We start from the raw sequence: 19,250 nt of genomic DNA on the forward strand, positions 1-19,250 counted from the left end.
CAATTATATTTATTTTGGGATAAAAGGTACTTATTAATTTTGAAATATGTTTTATAGTAGTAAACACATGATTAAGATAAAAAGGAAGTGAACAAGGAACTGGAAGCAGGATAATGATTCGCTAAGGCAAAATGAAAACAAAGAAGGCTTGAAGACAGAAGACAACGACATGGTTATGATCCGCCATGACGTGGTGAATAAAATATTATCGACCAATAAGTTGAATTGGAGAATACAGATACTCATGAATACCATAACATGGTGCCTTTTAACCATGATGTGATGATCAGATTATATATACACACACACATATATATATATATATATATATATATATATATATATATATATATTCAATCATTTAGTCGAATTGTGAGACTTTTAGTCAATTTTCTGAGATGGATTAGAACTAAAACCCTCTAGAAACCTTGGAGAGGACCATAATTCCTTTGGAGCTCAAGAGTTGAAAAGATATAGAAGAATTCTACATAGATCTATTTGGTTTTCTAAACATACACATGTCTATTCTTATTTGCATGGATTTTGTGTGTTCTTTCGCAAGTATGAGAGGCTAAAAACCTTATACTTCGGTTTGGTGAAAATGAACCTAATCCTTATGTGTTGATTTGGATTTATGGATATTATATATTTATTTTTCTTGAGATTGATAATTAATCCTTATGTGTTGATTTGGATTTGGATTTATGGATATTAAATGTCACCTAATTATTTATGATCCTTAAGTAATTAGAGTTAGAATAAATCATATCTTAGATAAAGTAAGTAAAAGTAGTAAATTTAGATCATAACTAGTCTTAATTTGTGCTTGATTGTTTAACTTGATTATAAAAAGTAACTATTATCATTCATTATCCAATTTGTGCTTATTATCAATTTGGTGTTTAACTGGTGGTTGATCGTTGCATGGTAATACGTAAATTGGTAGGTCTAGGTATTTGATCATAATAACTAGTTAACAAATTAGTAATCCTTTTGTATTTATTTCGACTTATGGTGAAGATGAACTTAACACTTACGTGTTTATTTCAGTTTATGGATATTATATGTTGATTTTTCTTGTGTTTGATATTTAAACCCTAACATGTTTTAGTTCTAGTTTTTTAATGATTAATAATCAAGTTATGTGTAGTAGATGAAAATTCTAATTGGATGAACTTGTCACCAAATTATTTATGATTATTCAACAATTCGAGCTAGTATTAATCACATCTTGGATAAAGTAAGTAAAGCAAGTAAATTTAACTCTGTTAGAGAGCATAATTAGTCTTAGTTTGTGCTTTGTTTCTTAACTTGATCTTAGGAAAGTAGCTATTATCATTCATAGTCCAATTTGTGCTTATTTTAAATTTGGTGTTTAATTTGTGCTTGATCATTGCATTGTAATTCATAAATCGCTATGTCTAAGTATTTGATCATAATATCTAGTTAAGAAATTGGTAATCAATATATTTCATCCACTAGAATTCAATCAGAAGATAAGGTGAAATCGAAAATGAACAAAAGTACTCTTCAATATTGAATTAACTTCGTTTGATTTGCTTGCTTAGTTATCAATTTTGTAGTGATTGGAATTAAATTCTTCTGATATTGTAAAATAAGTAAAAACCCCTAATCTATGGGTTTTTTTTTCTAGTTTAATTAGAAGTAGTTATGTTAATTAATTAAAAATTTTCATCTATGTTTGACACCCAACTTACTGAAGTTATTCTATAATTCGACTAGGTACACTGTCTATAGGTTCATAAATTAGTTATGTTAGTTAGATTATAATTTAAATCTAGTTGGAACTTTTGTGCACATGAAAGTTTTTTGAGCCATCGTCGGCGAACGACTTATTTGATTTATAGATTAATTGATTTTCGTTATTCAATACTTTTTGTGGGGTAAAAACCACATAAAGTTCTTTTGCATTTATTTTTCTGTTCCATATGTTCTATACCCGACTTACCAAAGCTATTCTATAATATAACTAGGTACACTGCCTGTAGGTGCATAAATTAGTTAAGTTAGTTAGGTTATAAAGTTTAAGCTAGTAGGTACTTTTGTGCACATCACTTTTTTATGTTGAGTGTAGCTCTATGTTGGGCGTAGAATTCTGTACGTTAAGCATAACTCTATGCTTGGCATAGAATAGTGTGTTGTGCTGAGCGTTAGTCAACTGAGGGTTGACCGTTGACTTTTTTTAGTTGATTGACTTTTGGTCAACCATGTTGGGACCTAGTATTGGATGGGAAAAAGGGTCTTTACCCAAAGGAGGTTTAATTATGAGCCTAAACCTTTCATGAGTTTGTTATTAGCTTAATTTTTAATTAGGGTTTTATTATGTATATGTTAGCAAGAGGAGACTTGATTTTGTTGGCTTGACTCGTGGATTTATCTTGTTTTTTGAGTTGAAGTGAGTATTTTCATTATACTTGTGACAATGATGAAATTTCTGTCATTGACAATCACTAGATATTAGCACTAATAAATGATGATATTAGACCTTTTCGTATTTCAGGAAAATTATGATCAATGAGGTAATAATAAAAAGGTCAAAAATTAGTGACCAAAAAGTTACACCACTTTTAATAACGGTTAGTGTATTTGGAAAGTACACAACAAAGTGATCCCAATGATGTAACTATTGAATAAATCTGGCTTCGGTTGGAGGAGTTATGATTTTATAAAAGATAGAAATCAACAACGATAATAATGCTATTAACCTCAAAATGGCACAAAGAAATCAGTTGAGTTTTGGCTAATGTCACTAAAAGGAAATTTGTAGTACATCGAGAGATAAAGAATTAAAAAAGAAAAAGGTCTAAAAGCGAGTTTGTATGAAGGAGATATGATTTTTTAAAAAATATAAAATATGGCTAAAAAATAAAAGTTACAATTTGACAGTGAAACCTTAAAGAAAGTGGTAGTACTAGTTGTTGGGCTTATTGTGTTGCGTCTTAGGTCTTTTGTATATATCTGGATTGGGCCTATCCATCCATTATTATATATTAGGGTTAGACTATGTATATGCATGCATGCATGCATTATGCGTAGATGTTCTTTTATATATACGCTTGAGTTCTGTAACCCTAATACACCTCTAAAGTCGAAGTTCTTAATCGAGTTCTTCTGAGGTTTTGAAGTATTAAATCATTCAACGTATTCAAGCCATATTTGTGTTTAGTTTATATACTTATTTGTTTGCATGTTTAGAATCAATCGATCCTGAAAGAACTACGTTCTAACAATTGGTATCAGAGCGGGAGGCTATGTGATCAATACACATTCCTTCTGTATTCAGAATTCGTTAGGGTTTTCGCTTTTATCGTATAAATAACAAGTCATCTTCTTTGTTTCGATGACAACTTTTTTCTAGATAAAACCCTAATATCAAGTTTACAGGTTTGATTCTAAAATCTCACCATGTCTCACGAAGATTCGCAAACAAATCCCATCAACATCTCAAACAACATTGGATCTACAACCAGGATACCCATTCTCTACACTCAAGACTATGAGGTATGGGCACATCACTTCAAAGACTATGTGGTTGGATCTGAAGAAAATGGCTACCTCATCTGGGAAGCCATCACTCTTGGGCCGTTTGTTCATTCAGGAACAAGCAACACTGTCAAGATGCAAAAGGAATACAACAAGTTGATTGCTGATGAACAGAAGACGCCACAGGATGAAAAGGACAAGCTATTGTGTAATGTGAAGGCCATGAGAATGATAAGATTCGCTTTGCAATCTGACACTTTTCGATTGGTAAGTTCATGCACGACGAATAAAGAAATCTAGGATAGGTTGAAGGAGCTTTACTCGACTGATGAAGATCTATAACACTCCATTCAAACCTTGTTGCTATCAAAATTTGGAGTTTTCGAACAGAAACCTGAAGAGAAGCTAATTCAGACCTTTGATCAATTCAATCATCTCTTAAGTAAGATGATAAAGCATGGAATAGAGAGGAAGTTGATTGAGAATAAGGTAACGTTTATGAACGGACTCAGACCAGAATGGATGGATTTGGTTTCTACTGTAAAAGCACATGAAAAGTTCAAGTCTTACTTGCTAGCGAAACTGGTTGGAATACTCAAGTCCCATGAAAGTGTTGTAACCAAAGAAGCAAAGGTGGTTTCTGGTGTAGGATCTTTGTCTCTTGTCTTAAAAGCAAAAGGTGTTGCAGAAGAAGAAGAAGAGTCGGATATGTCTGAGTGTGACCTTACAAGTGAGGAGTATGCTATGATGGTCACCAATACGAAGAAGATTGCAAGAAGAAAATTTCTGGTCAGCAAGAACCGAAACTGGCAGGGAAGTTATAGCTCTGAAAAGATGAAGGATGAAGCGAAGGTCTCTTCTAAAAAGGATGAAGACAAGAGGGAGAGCAAACTTGCAGGAGACTCTAGATACGACCACAGTTACTGTCATGGCAAGAACCACTTTGCCAAGGATTGCATGCTCAGAAAGATGGCTGAGAAAAGAGATGCTGAAGATGATGAGGTGTACTACAAGCGCAAGCTGGAAGAAATCAAAAACAAGAAAATAGCTAACGGAACAAAAGGTACAATGAATGCTTTAATTGTGCAGGAAGATGCTGATGAAGATGAGTTCGGTGGTGTAGAAGTTTGGTCAACCGACTCTAAAGATGAAGAGGTGAGAAAACCCTCTCATGGAAAGGCTTATGTAGCAAAGGAAGGAGGTTCGGCTGGGAAGTGCTTTAAGGTCACTGCTGGATCATCAACCGAAATTACAGTTGAAGAACCGAATCTGACTGATAACAAATGTTTTGCAGCGAAGCCAGTCAGTGAGCAGATCAACGACTGTGATCGTTTGATCAAAAAGGTAGAATCCATTCTTGAATCACTTAAAGTTCCAATAACCAATTATGAAGAATAATTAAATGAATTAAAATTTAAATTCACCAACTTAAGTGGTAGTCTCATGCAAACTCGCTTAGCGAATTATAACCTAACTGACCAACTCAGCAGAGCGTCTTCGAAGAGTGAGGAGAAAAGAATGTGGATTAAGCTGAAGGAGGAGGAACTAATTAGAGATAGGGATGAAAGTTTTTATTTGCAAAAAGACAATTTAAAGTTTTTAAAACAGAGAAATTTTTTTGTTTAATTGCTAAGCGTTTATATACTAATATAGCTCAATTACATTTAAGTTGTGAGGTAGGAAAGAAAGTTCACAAGATGATTTTGCCATCCCTTGAATTTAAGGAAAACGAGGTAATAGCAGAATGTGAATCAGAAGTTTCATCTGAAGAAACGTTCATGTCATACAAAATTGGACTGGATAAAATCGAAACTTTTATTGATTCAAAGGAACACAAATGCATTTTAAAAGACATTTTAGATGAAAATGATAGATTGAAAATTAAGATGGACACTATTCAATCATTTGACCAATCCAATGCCAAACTAGCTTTTGAAAATAAATTAGACTTAGAACATACGTCTGAATTTGATGAAGAAAGTGAGATGAGCGAGATATCAGTAGAAGAAGTGGTTGATTGCTCTGAGTTTATGAAGAGAGAAACTGAGAATGAGCAACCACTAATCTCAGAAAATTCAGTGGAATTTTCTCATGTAGCAAAGGATAAGGAAAAGAAGCTAAAAGAAAAGGCTGTAGTTTATCAGAAGGTTCAAACTGTGCCGAACCAAGTATATGCGACTAAAGGAGTCACTTCTAAAGAAACATCAGAGCTGAGAGTCTTGGTAGAAAAAAACAATGCAGAAGGGTGCGGAGATTTCTTTTGGTCTGCTCCTATTGATAATGCAGACGAAACTGTAGGCCTATCTGAGCAAACTTCATGGAGAGTTAAAGGAAGGTACGTTGCTGAACCTATAAACATACCCTCAAGTTTTGACAAACCGAGCACAAGTGGAACCAAAGAAATCCCTGTGGAACCAAGAGGAGAACCAACAACTCAAGTCAATACAAGAGAAACTCCAATAAAGAATTCAAAGGCCAGTTACAATATCCACAAATCGGAGGAGCTAGCTGAATAGAAACGCTTAAGAAATCAAAGATATGCAAAGAATCTGAATGAGCGAAAGACTTACTGGCACTCTCAAAATCCCAACTATTTTCCTCCTAAGAAGATCCCAATGGACAAGGGAAAGGAAAAGGTGAAGGAAAATTTCAGCCCAAGTTCATATTATTCAAAGTCTCAAAACCGAAAGTCCACATTCGGTCCACAGACTAGATTCATTCCGAACGTCACTAAAAAAGGAAACCGAAAGTCCACTTTCAGTCAACAGACTAGTTTTGGTCCTAAGTCAAGTTTCGGTCATAACAAGTCCCAAGGCAAAGCATATTCCAGGGAACACATCAAAGGAAAAGGAAAGCTAACATCTGATTCTAAGATCAATAATAAGAAGTCATCAGCTGATCCTAGGTGTCAAATGCCATCAAACAAACTAACCAACAAATTAAAATTTAAACAAGATAAAACCAAAATCAAAGTTTATACAATTAAAAGAAAAGATCAGACTACCTTAGTAAAACGAACATACTTGGTTGATATTATTGGATTAGTGTCTAAGCCCGTAACCATATTTGGTAAATACTTGACCCAATTGTTCATGGTCCTTTTGGGTTGCCTTCACCAAAGCAACTTGACTGGAGAAATAAATAGAGAAAGAGGTTATTATGATTTATTAATATGTTATAAGAATAATATATTAAAGGAGAAATCATATTTGTTTAATTAATATTAGTCAATAATTAATTAGGAATTAATTTTAAGATCAAGTGTAATTAATTAAACTAGACGGGTTGAATTATAATTATGTGATTGTTACAAAATAGTTCAATGGTTATCCTTGTAGAAGGTTGGACGAATTCAAGGGATTGGATATCCTTGAAATCGTCCATATGGTCCAAGAGATAAGGGTTATCAAGGCTTATCTTATGATTGCTTGGTGGGCAAGTAACTAGATAAGGATAAGGACTGAAACCCTAATCTCAACCCTATATAAAGACCCCTAGGTCTTAAGAAATCATCCCACTTGCTTCTAAGAGATCCCTAGGCTGATTTCTACCTCCTCTCTTCTCTCTCTATAGCCTCTCCAATTGCTTGTGGTGTTTGTGAGCCATTAGAGGCACTACACTTGTGGTGCTTGCTTTCAAGACTTAGGGTTTGAAGATTTAAGTTGTTATTGCAATATAACAACAAGAGGTATGTGATCTAACCTTATATATGAATTTCGAAAATAGCAATCTATTTTTGGGTTTTATTCATTTGTTCATAATGTTGTGTATCTAATAGTGAAAGCATAGATCCAAATCTAGGGTTGCATGCACACATAGGATTGTTTGTATAAAACCCATCGGTGGTATTAGAGCCCTTGGTTAACTTGTTTTCAACTAGTATTATTCAATTGTATGAACTTGACAAATTAGGGTTTATAGCAAATAAACCCTAGGAGGCAAGAAATTTCGAGATTATGGTTTCCTAACCCTAATTTGCGAAAATCATGAAAGGGTTTTTAATCATGAAAGGGTTTTTAATTGTTTAATTTGAGATAATTATTAAATCAAGAGTTTTAATATTTAAAATTTTAATTTAAATGGTATTAAGTTTCGAATTTTTTTAATTAAATATTAAAACCCTAGTATTTTGAAATGTTTAAGATACACTCTATACTATTATATTATTACAGAGTTAATATATATATATATATATATATATATATATATATATATATATATATATATGTATGTATAATTAAAATGCTAGTCTTACCGTTAATAGGCCTCATTCACGAAGCCGGTCTATAAGGTGGGTATAAGGTTGCTGCATATAAAATGGCGCTTAATGGGTGTACACTCACACCCACCGCTTGCTTGACTGGTGGAGGGTCGTTAGCCGAACGGGTAGGATAGGGCAATCCTCTCTTCATTAATAAGTATAATGAATCTATATAAAGTAACTAAACATTTTTTTTTCCAAATTCCCAATCCTAGTTACTTTAGGCAAAAGTGAAATTGATGCAATCCCATGAAATTACACTTTACACCCTTGCTAAGAAGTTAGTGGAGTGTATGTGGTTTACTGGCACACTAAATGGTTCTAAGCAAAGATGGTAAAAGGTGATTCATTGTTTGTCATAGTTCGATGGAGCGTGTGTGGTTTACCGGCACATCGAATAGGTGATTGTGACAATGAAGGCACCATGTAGATTTGCATGGTTATTCACACCCACTTTGTGATCCTCGGCATCCCAGTCACAAACGAGAGGGGCATATCGAGATTTAAACATGCCATTGAAAACTTCAATGAATCTCCTAGAAAATCTAGGAATTCTCAATACATTTAAAACTTAAGCTTATGTTTTTCATGGTGAAGAATTATTTAATCGTCATTCACTTACCTCTAAATTATTTGCGTGTTCGATTAGGGCATCCCTTTTCTAATATGTAAATAATGTTGTTGGATCCTAGCCCTAATTTTTCATTTTGGGTGTTTAATTAGGGATTCAATTCTAATCAAACTTTGTCCTTTCTATTTGTAGATGTCTAACGTAAAAACAACTCTGATGCTAGCTCATTCACGCTAATGAGCCTTTGTCAAAAAATGACTTTCGATGGATCGAACTTTAGTGAATGGATAAGATACATTCGCACTATTACACGTTACGAGGAAAAAGAGTATGTTCTTGATGAGAAGCTCGAGAAGATCAATCCAGAAATTGCTACTCCCGAAGAAATGGTTGTCTTTGAGACCCATGAATGTGATGCAACGAAAGTTCATTGCTTCATGATAGCCACAATGAACTCTGAATTCAAAAAGTCCTATGAAGAAATGTATCCATATGAGATGCATATAGACTTGATGGAGAGATATCACCAAAGTGCGAGGCGAGAGCGCTATGAGATCATTACGAGTATGATCACTGCTAAAATGGGAAGTGGAGAGTCTCTAACCGTGCACTTGCAAAAGATGCAAAGGTATGTTGATCGTCGTCGCAAGTTGAATGTCAACTTTGTGGAAGATTTGGCTATATACATTGTTCTTCACTCGTTGCCCTCATGCTACAACCAATTTAGGATGACCTACCACATGAACAAGGAAGAGGTCACCCTAAGCAAACTCCAAGGGCTCCTAAGGACTACTAAGAGCAACCTAAAGGACAAGTCTGTTGCACCAACTCCTAATCCATCCACTGCTCTTGTTTTGGCTATAGGGCAGGGAAGGGGCAAGAAGAGAAAGGCTCCGTCAAAGAGCCACCACAAAGGAAAGTCCCAAGATGGTTCCTCTTCTAGTGGGACCAAGGTTGATCCTGCTAAGACCAACCCTAACCCAAAGGAGACAGAGTGCCATCATTGCCACAAAATAATGCATTGGAAGAGAAGCTGCCCGGAATATTTGCAAGCCATCAAGGATGGAAAGATCAAGCCATCTTATGCAGGTATATACACTATTAAATCTAATGATTCATCCCATGCTATTTCTTGGGTTCTTGATATAGGAAGTGGTTACCATATTTTTTCTGATTTGCAGGGACTAGGAAGAAATAGGGATGTGGAGCTTGGAAGAATAAATCTAATCATGGGGAACAAAAGAACGTTGGCTGTTACCAAGATTGGAGTGTACTATTTAGTGCTTAGTAATGGTTTAAATTTAGATTTAAAAAATTGTTGCTACTCGCCAGATATGGCAAGAAACATCATTTCGTTTCAGGGTTTGTTTAGACAAGGATTTAGATATTCGTTTAATAATGAGAGTGGTTCGATTTATGCTTATCTAAATGGTGTTTTATATTTTGAAGCAATGCCTTGTAATGGAATTTATGAAACTGTTATGGTTGTAGATAACCTAGGAAATGATGTGTTGTGTATGGATTCTTCCAATAGTATGGATAAAGCATATTTGTGGCATTGTCGTCTTGGACATGTCAACAAGAAGTGCATATGCCAACTCCAAAAGGATGGAGTGTTGGAGTCATTCGACCTTAGGGAAGATGACACGTGCAAATCTTGTTTACTTAGAAAGATGACCAAGTCACCCTTTACTGGAACTTGTGAGAGGGGTGAGGGTTTATTGGATCTCATGCATACCGATGTATGTGGACCCTTTAGATCCACCACAAAGGATGGAAACCACTTCTATATGACTTTCAGTGATGATTATAGTAGATATGGGTATATTTACTTAATCAAGCACAAGTCAGAAACGTTTGAAAAGTTCAAAGAATTCAAGCATGAAGTGGAGAATCAATTGGGCAGGAAAATCAAGATGCTTCGATCCGATCAAGGAGGAGAGTACCTAAGTCTTGAATTTCACGACTATCTCATAGAATGCGGAATAGTTTTGCAATTGACGCCACCTAGGACACCACAACTGAATGGTGTGGCAGAAAGGCGTAATCAAACCCTGTTAGACATGGTCTGTTCTATGATGTGTCATGCTTCACTACCTATCTCATTTTGGGGGTATGCCTTAGAGACTGCCGCCCATATCCTTAACCGAGTCCCTACAAAGAAGGTTGCCAAAACACCTCACGAGATGTGGACAGGGAAAGCTCCCTCGTTGGCACATATCAAGGTTTAGGATTGTGAGGTTTTCGTAAGACGAGATACTCACAACAAGCTCGAACCTCGAAGTGAGCGATGTATTTTCGTCGACTACCCGCAGAGATCCTTTGTATATCTCTTCTATAGACCGAGTGAAATATGTTGTCTTCGTTGCTAGAAGAGGGATTTTTCTGAGAGCGAGAACTCATAAGCCAAGGAGATAGTGGGAGGCAAATCGATCTTGAAGAGATTCAAGAATCGAGCGATGAAGGAACCTCTAACACTGACGCTCAACCCCAGATGTATGGTTTTCACATTACTACCGAAGGGGACACGTATATTAGTGACAATACACTAGTAAATCTAGATGAACCTAACAGCTATAAGGAAGCCATGGCAGGCCCAGAGTCTGCTAAATGGAAAGAGGCGATGGACAGCGAGATTCAGTCCATGTATGACAACCAAGTTTGGAATTTGGTTGACAATGTGTCGGGACGTAAGACGGTTGGGTGCAAATGGATCTTCAAGAAGAAGACCAACATGGATGGGAATGTGCACACGTATAAGGCACGATTGGTGGCAAAGGGCTTTACTCAAACTCCAGAGTTGACTATGATGAGACCTTCTCACCAGTTGCCAAGATAAAATCTATTAGGGTGATGCTAGCCATTGCTGCATTTCATGATTATGAGATATGGAAGATGGATGTCAAGACCGTTTTCCTTAATGGTAAGTTGGCTGAGGATGTTTACAAGGCTCAACCAGAGGGTTTTGTTGATACGAAGCATCCTAACAGAGTGTGCAAGCTTGAGAAGTCCATTTATGGACTTAAGCAAGCATCTCGCAGATGGAATCTTTGCTTCGATGAGAAAGTGAAAGAGTTTGGATTTGTACGAAGTGAAGATGAATCATGTGTATATGTCAAGGCCAATGGGAGTATAGTTAGTTTCCTCGTTTTGTATGTTGATGACATACTACTCATAGGAAATGACATCCCGACTCTGCAGGAGGTTAAGTCCTGGCTCGGGAAGTGTTTCGATATGAAGGACCTTGGAGAGGCTTCCTATATTTTGGGAATAAGGATAGTGAGAGAATGAAGTAAGAGACTAATAGGACTTAGTCAGAATACTTACTTGGATAAAGTACTAAAACGTTTTAGTATGGAAAACTCAAAAGAGGGAGAACTACTGATACAGAGTAATGCCAAGTTGAGTAAGACTTAAAGTCCGAGTACCGAAGCTCAGATAGCAGAGATAAGCCGAGTACCCTATGCTTCCACAGTTGGCTCGATCATGTATGCTATGACTTGTACTCACCCTAATGTGGCCTATGCCTTGAGCATGGTAAGTAGATATCAGGGGAACCCTGGCAAAGCACATTGGATTGCGGTCAAGAATATACTTAAGTACCTTCGGAGGACCAAGGAATGGTTCTTAGTCCTCGGAGGGAGTGATGACTTAAAGGTGCGAGGGTATAGTGACGCTAGCTTCCAGACCGACAGGGATAACTATTGTTCGTGGTTGGGCTGGGTCTGTACCCTAAATGGAGGAGCAGTGACTTGGAAAAGTTCCAAGCAGGAAACTGTAGCTGATTCAACGTGCGAATCAGAGTACATTGCAGCGATCGAAGCATCAAAGGAGGCGATATGGTTGAAGAACTTCATTGGTGACCTAGGAGTTGTGCCTGCCATAAAGGAGCCTATGGAAATTTTCTGTGATAATGAAGGAGCGGTTGCCTTGACCAAGGAACCGAGGTATCATGGTAGATTTTGGCATATCGACATAAATTATCATTTTATTAGACATCAAGTAGAAAGAGGACACCTCGTTGTTAAGAGGATATCATCAGAATATAACCCAACAGATCCGTTTACGAAGGGACTGAGTAGGGTTAAGCACTTGCGCACACTAGGAGAATTGGGCTGAAGGGTGATATTAGTTTAGATTAGATTGTTTTAGAAACATATAATGGATAAATGTAATTGACATTTGATGATTAAATAAAGGAGTATTATTTATAAGTAAAGTTATTGTCTTATGTTAATTGTTTAACTATTGTTTCAATTTTCATGTTTTGACTTCCTGAATAATTAAGTTATTAAGAATAATCGAATTATTCGAATGGTCCATAATCGTTCATATGTTGGAAGTAGATATGAATGAAGATCGTCATGAATTGGTATGTAGAGTCTCTAAAAGGTATTAGACATAACAAAGGTTTGCTGCAACGTTCATGAGTGCTTATGAACAAGTTTTGAGCATTGGAATAAACCCGCGCTTGCTGGAATCATTTTATGGAATGTGACAAAAGTGATCGCAAGACGATAATATCATATGGTCTTAAAAGCAAGATATATGGTTTATTGTTTACTAATTGGTTGTACATTGATAATGCGAAATCGCATCAGTAAATTGATGTCATAAAGCGCATTATTGTATACAGTTGATTAATAAATAGTAAATGCATATAAGTTGAAGTTTATATGTTACTTGTATCCTAAGAGGGTAAAAGCGATATCACGGCTGCTCGATGATTTGATTTGACTTATGTGCAGAGCCCGGTCAGGACTGAATTGATGTGTTCAATTAAGTTCTATGTCAAATGAATCTGAGATTGAGAAACCAACTGTTGGACAATTAGTTCCATGAGATTGTCCACACAATATCTCAACAGAGGACTGTACAATCCCTTATCTAAAGGACAGGTTACTGATATGATCAGAGTACGACAGCATCTTTGAGAGCTACAATTGCTAATCGAGTTGTATGTTACATTTGTGGTTACTAGACTTATCCAAGTGAGAGACTGTTGGATTAGTGTCTAAGCCCGTAACCATATTTGGTAAATACTTGACCCGATTGTGCATGGTCCTTTTGGGTTGCCTTCACCAAAGCAACTTGACTGGAGAAATAAATAGAGAAAGAGGTTATTATGATTTATTAATATGTTATAAGAATAATATATTAAAGGAGAAATCATATTTGTTTAATTAATATTAGTCAATAATTAATTAGGAATTAATTTTATGATCAAGTGTAATTAATTAAACTAGACGGGTTGAATTATAATTATGTGATTGTTACAAAATAGTTCAATGGTTATCCTTGTAGAAGGTTGGACGAATTCAAGGGATTGGATATCCTTGAAATCGTCCATATGGTCCAAGAGATAAGGGTTATCAAGGCTTATCTTATGATTGCTTGGTGGGCAAGTAACTAGATAAGGATAAGGACTGAAACCCTAATCTCAACCCTATATAAAGACCTCTAGGTCTTAAGAAATCATCCCACTTGCTTCTAAGAGATCCCTAGGCCGATTTCTACCTCCTCTCTCTCTCTCTCTCTCTCTCTCTCTCTCTCTCTCTCCTAGCCTCTCCAATTGCTTGTGGTATTTGTGAGCCATTAGAGGCACTACACTTGTGGTGCTTGCTTTCAAGACTTAAGGTTTGAAGATTTAAGTTGTTATCGCAATATAACAACAAGAGGTATGTTATCTAACCTTATATATGAATTTCAAAAATAACAATCTATTTTAGGGTTTCATTCATGTGTTTATAATGTTGTGTATCTAATAGTGAAAACATAGATCCAAATCTTGGGTTGCATGCACACATAGGATTGTTTGTATAAAACCCATCAGATATTTCTACTGTAATTCCTTTTTCTGTGAAAAACTCATAAGGACCCAAGTGACTTTGGGTTCCTAAATCTGCTTAAATTTGCAGGTAATCAGTGACGAGCAGTTCGACGAAGAATGGTATATAGACAGTGGCTGCTCGCGTCACATGACAGGTAGGAAGGAAGAACTAAGGGAGTTTTGATCTCTAAAATATGGTGGCTGTGTGAAATATGGACATAACTCATATGGAACAATCAAGGGATATGGCATGATAACAAATGGTGACTTCACAATTCAGAAAGTAGCTTATGTAGAAGGTTTGCAACATAACCTCATTAGTGTGTCACAATTAGTTGTGGGCATAGGTATGAAAGTATCATTTGATGATGAGGGCTATGAGATAATTGAGAAACAATCCAAGAAGGTTCTGTTGAAATCCGAACGTAAGGGAGACATGTATCCTTTAAATCTCAATCCCATACGAGGAAAAGCAGCAATATGTTTGCTGACAAACGCAAATACGAATGATAGCTGGTTGTGGCATAGACAACTATAACACTTGAACTTTAAAGAGAATTTTTCCACATATTCAATAGCTGGTTGTGACATAGACAACTGAAAGCCAAATGTCAAAATTTTCCACATATTCGATTCAAGGTGTTTTATTTTCAACTCCAAAGAGAACCGAAATAAGTTCGACGTCAAAGCCGATGAAGGAATTTTTATGGGTTACTCACTCACGTCGAAAGCATACAGAGTGTTGAATAAACACTCAAAAAGAATTGAAGAAACCTATTATGTAACCTTCGATGATAAATACATGAAGAACGTTCAAAGAAGTGAAGGTAACCTGGGATACATTTTTCCAGTATTAGGACAAGTTTTGGTTCCAATAGCCAACCTGTTTGATGAACCAGAGAAAGCAGCAACCTCAGAAGTGAAAGCCACATACAAAAAAATTGAAAGTCTGAAGGAGATTATCGAAGAACCTGCTAAAGAAATGGAAGATGAACCTCAAATTGCTAAGAGTAATCCACCATGTCAAGGGGAAAGCTCAAAAGCATCAGAAACAATGAAAGCACCTCTAGAGGGGGAGGATCCACTTTCACTTCAATCTTATAAAGGCTCAGAAGATGGTTCTGTTCAAAATCCACCTATCGGTAGTACAACCTAGGGGGGTTCTACTCCCACACCGAATGCAACCATCAGTGAAAACACAACTTATACTTTGCTAGTTGAGGGGGAGAAAGAGACCGAAAGTAAAACTGACGAAGGCGAAGGTGATCTATCTGAAGCTGAAATCGAAGTGAATGCTGAATTGGATCCAACATATGACCGAAATTATCCTCCATTGGTGAAATGGACCAAAGACCATCCCAAAGAATAGATTATTGGTGAAACTTCAGAAAAAGTCCTTACTCGGTCTCAATTAAAAGCGAAACAAACTGCATTGTTCTCTAAAGTCAAATATTGCATGTTTAATTCGTTTGTTTCCAAGATTGAACCAAAAACTATAAATGTTGCACTTGATCATTCAAATTGGGTCGAAGCAATGCAAGATGAGCTCCATGAGTTTAAGCGGAACTGAGTTTGGAGGTTGATACCTACACCACATGATGCATCTGTAGTTGGCTTGAAGTGGGTTTTCAGAAATAAGTTTGATAAAGAAGGGAATGTAATTAGCAACAAGGCACGATTAGTGGTGAAAAGATATTGTCATGAAGAAGGGATAGATTATGAGGAAACCTTTGCTCTGGTAGCTAGGTTGGAATCAGTAAGGATCTTCTTGGCATATGCTGCTCATAAAAACTTCGAAGTTTTCCAAATGGATGTAAAATGTGCCTTCTTGAATGGAGAATTAGAAGAAACAGTTTATGTTGAACAACCGCCTGAGTTCGTGAGCAAGAAATTCCCTGATCACTGTTATGTGCTAGATAAACCAGTCTATGGATTAAAGCAAGCACTGAGAGCCTGGTATGAAACGTTAACTCATTTTCTAAAAATGTCAAAATTTAAGCAAGGTTCGGTTGATCCTACCTTCTTCCGAAAGAAAGAAGGCGAACATCTAATGATTGTTCAAATTTATGTTGATGATATCATCTTCGGTTCTACGAATCCTAGCTTAACCACTGAATTCAGGAAGTTGATGGAGACTAAATTTGAAATGAGCGCAATGGGTCCAATTAATTTTTTTCTTGGTTTAAACATTCGACAGGGAACAGAAGGCATATTTATCAACCAGGAAGCTTATACAAAGACATTACTAACGAAATTCGATATGACAGGCGACTCAAACGTGAAGGTTCCAATGGCGTTTGGCACTAAATTAACACCATCTCTGGAGAAACCTACTGTTGACATAACACAATATTGTCAAATGATAGGCTCACTTATGTATTTAGCAGCTAGTAGACCTAACATTATGTTTTCTGTGTGTTATTGTGCTAGGTTTCAAGCTAATCCAAGAGAACCTCACATGTTTGCTGTGAAGAACATATTATGTTATCTAAAGCGTACTTCATCTCTCGGTCTCCGGTATCCTGCAAGAACCGGATTCTTCATTCAATCTTATTCTGATGCTGATCTAGGAGGATGTGGACTGTATAGAAAGAGCACTACATGTGGATGCCAATTCCTTGATGGAAAGCTTGTTAGTTGGTAGTCCAAGAAGCAAACTTGTGTGTCATTATCTACAGCCGAAGCAGAGTATATTGTTGCAGCCTCTTGCACTTCTCAAGTAATCTAGATTCAAAATCAACTGAGAGATTACGGGCTAAGCATGAAGAAGATACCACTCTATTGTGATTCAGAAAGTGCAATAAGGATTTGTCATAATCCGGTGCAACACTCAAAGACTAAGCATATTGCACTTAAATTTCACTTCATTAAGGATCATGCGGAAGATGGGAACGTAGAAGTACACTTTGTTCAATGTAGTGATCAATTGGCCAATATATTCACTAAAGCATTACCTGAAGCACTCTTTAACATAATCTTACAAGGCTTGGGTATGATGGAAGTGATGGGTTTAAGCCATAAGAACTTTCCTATGTGCACATGCAAACCCTAATGCTTGGATCTAGGTTTCTCTAATTGAACATGCATTGTATCCAAGACTTCTATTGATAGATCTAATGTAAACATTCAAATTCATAACATATGAAATCAGATCTAAAGGAATACCTTGAGTTGCTTGCTTGATTCTTCTTGTCTTTGGAGCTTAGAGTCACAATTGTCACTCCTCTATTGGCTTACAAACACCAACTAGCAAGAGGATGATAATAGAGAGAGGGTGAGAAAACTGGCTCTAGGGTTTCTTGGGATACCAGAGTGCCGATTTCTTCCACCCAAAGGGTCTATATATATATATATATATATATATATATATATATATATATATATATATATATATATATATATATATATATATATATATATATATACTATTGGCTACTAGGGTTACACCTTAAAACCTAATTGAATAACTTAGGCCCTAAGCAATCCAATATTCCTTATAGATAAGGCCTTGGCGATTTCTAGGTTTATCCAAACCCTAAAATCATCCACCCTCTCATCCATAAGGATTCATAGCCCAAAATACAACTATCACACATTTGACAGTTTATGCCCCTTTATTTAATTGACCTCTTTAAGTCACCAAATTAATTCCTAATTAACTTATGAATCACATTAATCAAATAACAATATTATTATTCCTTATATTATTCTCATAATATATTAATAATATTTCTTTTCTCATTATAAATCATCCTGTCAAGTTGCTATGGTGAAGGCAACCCAAAAGGACCATGCTCAACCGGGTCAAGTACTTACCAAATATAGTTATAGCCTTAGACACTAATCCAACAGTCTCCCACTTGGATAAGTCTAGTAACTATATATGCAAATACAAACCGATTAGCAATCTAAGCTCTCAAAGATGCTGTCAACTCTGATCTTATCAGTTTTGTCCTTTAGATAAGGGATCGTACAGTCCTCAGTTTAGATATCATGCAAACATAATCATAGTCCAGCGTTTAGTTTCTCGATCTCAGATTTATTCGACATAGAACTTAATCGAACACATCAATTCAGCTCTGACCGGGCCCGACATATAAGTCAACTCAAATCATCGAGCAGACAAGATATCGCTTTTACCCTCTTAGGATAAAAGTAACAGATAAACTTCAACTTATATGCATTTACTTATTCGCTAATTAATTATACACAACAATGCGTTTTATAACATCGATTTACTGATGTGGTTTCGCATCATCAATGTACAACCAATTAACAAATAACAAACCATATATCTAGGTTTTAAGACCATATGATATTATCATCTTGCGATCACTTACAATATATCTTAAAGTGATTCAAGCAAATGCGGGTTTGTTCTAATGCTCAAAACTAGTTCATAAGCACTCATGAACGTTGTAGCAAACCTTTTCTATGTCTAACACCATTTAGACAATCTACATACCAATTCATGACAATCTTCTTTCATATCTACTTCCAACATATGAACGATTGTGGATCATTTGAATAATTCAATTATTCTTAATAACTCAATTATTTAGGAAGTCAAAACATGCAAAGTGAAACAATATTTAAACAATTAACATAAGACAGTAACTTTACTTATAAATAACACTCCTTTATTTAATCATCAAATGTCTATTACAAGTTTCTAAAACTATCTAATCTAAACTAATATCATCCTTCAGCCCAATACTCCTAGCATGCTGCAAATGTTTAACCCTACTCAGTCCCTTCGTAAGCGGATCTGCTGGGTTATCTTCAGATGATATCCTCTTAACCACGAGGTGTCCTTCTTCAACTCGATGTCTAATAAAGTGATATTTTCTATCGATATGTCGAGATCTACCATGATCCCTCGGTTCGTTGGTCAAGGCAACCGCTCCTTCATTATCACAGAAAATTTCCATAGGTTCCTTTATGGAAGGTACAACTCCAAGATCACCAATGAAGTTCTTCAACCATATCGCCTCCTTCGACGCTTCACTCGCTACAATGTACTCTGATTCGCACGTTGAATCAGCTACGGTTTCCTGCTTGGAACTTTTCCAAGTTACTGCTCC

Source organism: Lactuca saligna, chromosome 5 (assembly GCF_052625555.1).
Source record: "Lactuca saligna cultivar CGN05327 chromosome 5, ASM5262555v1, whole genome shotgun sequence".
In the NCBI taxonomy this organism is placed as follows: domain Eukaryota; kingdom Viridiplantae; phylum Streptophyta; class Magnoliopsida; order Asterales; family Asteraceae; genus Lactuca; species Lactuca saligna.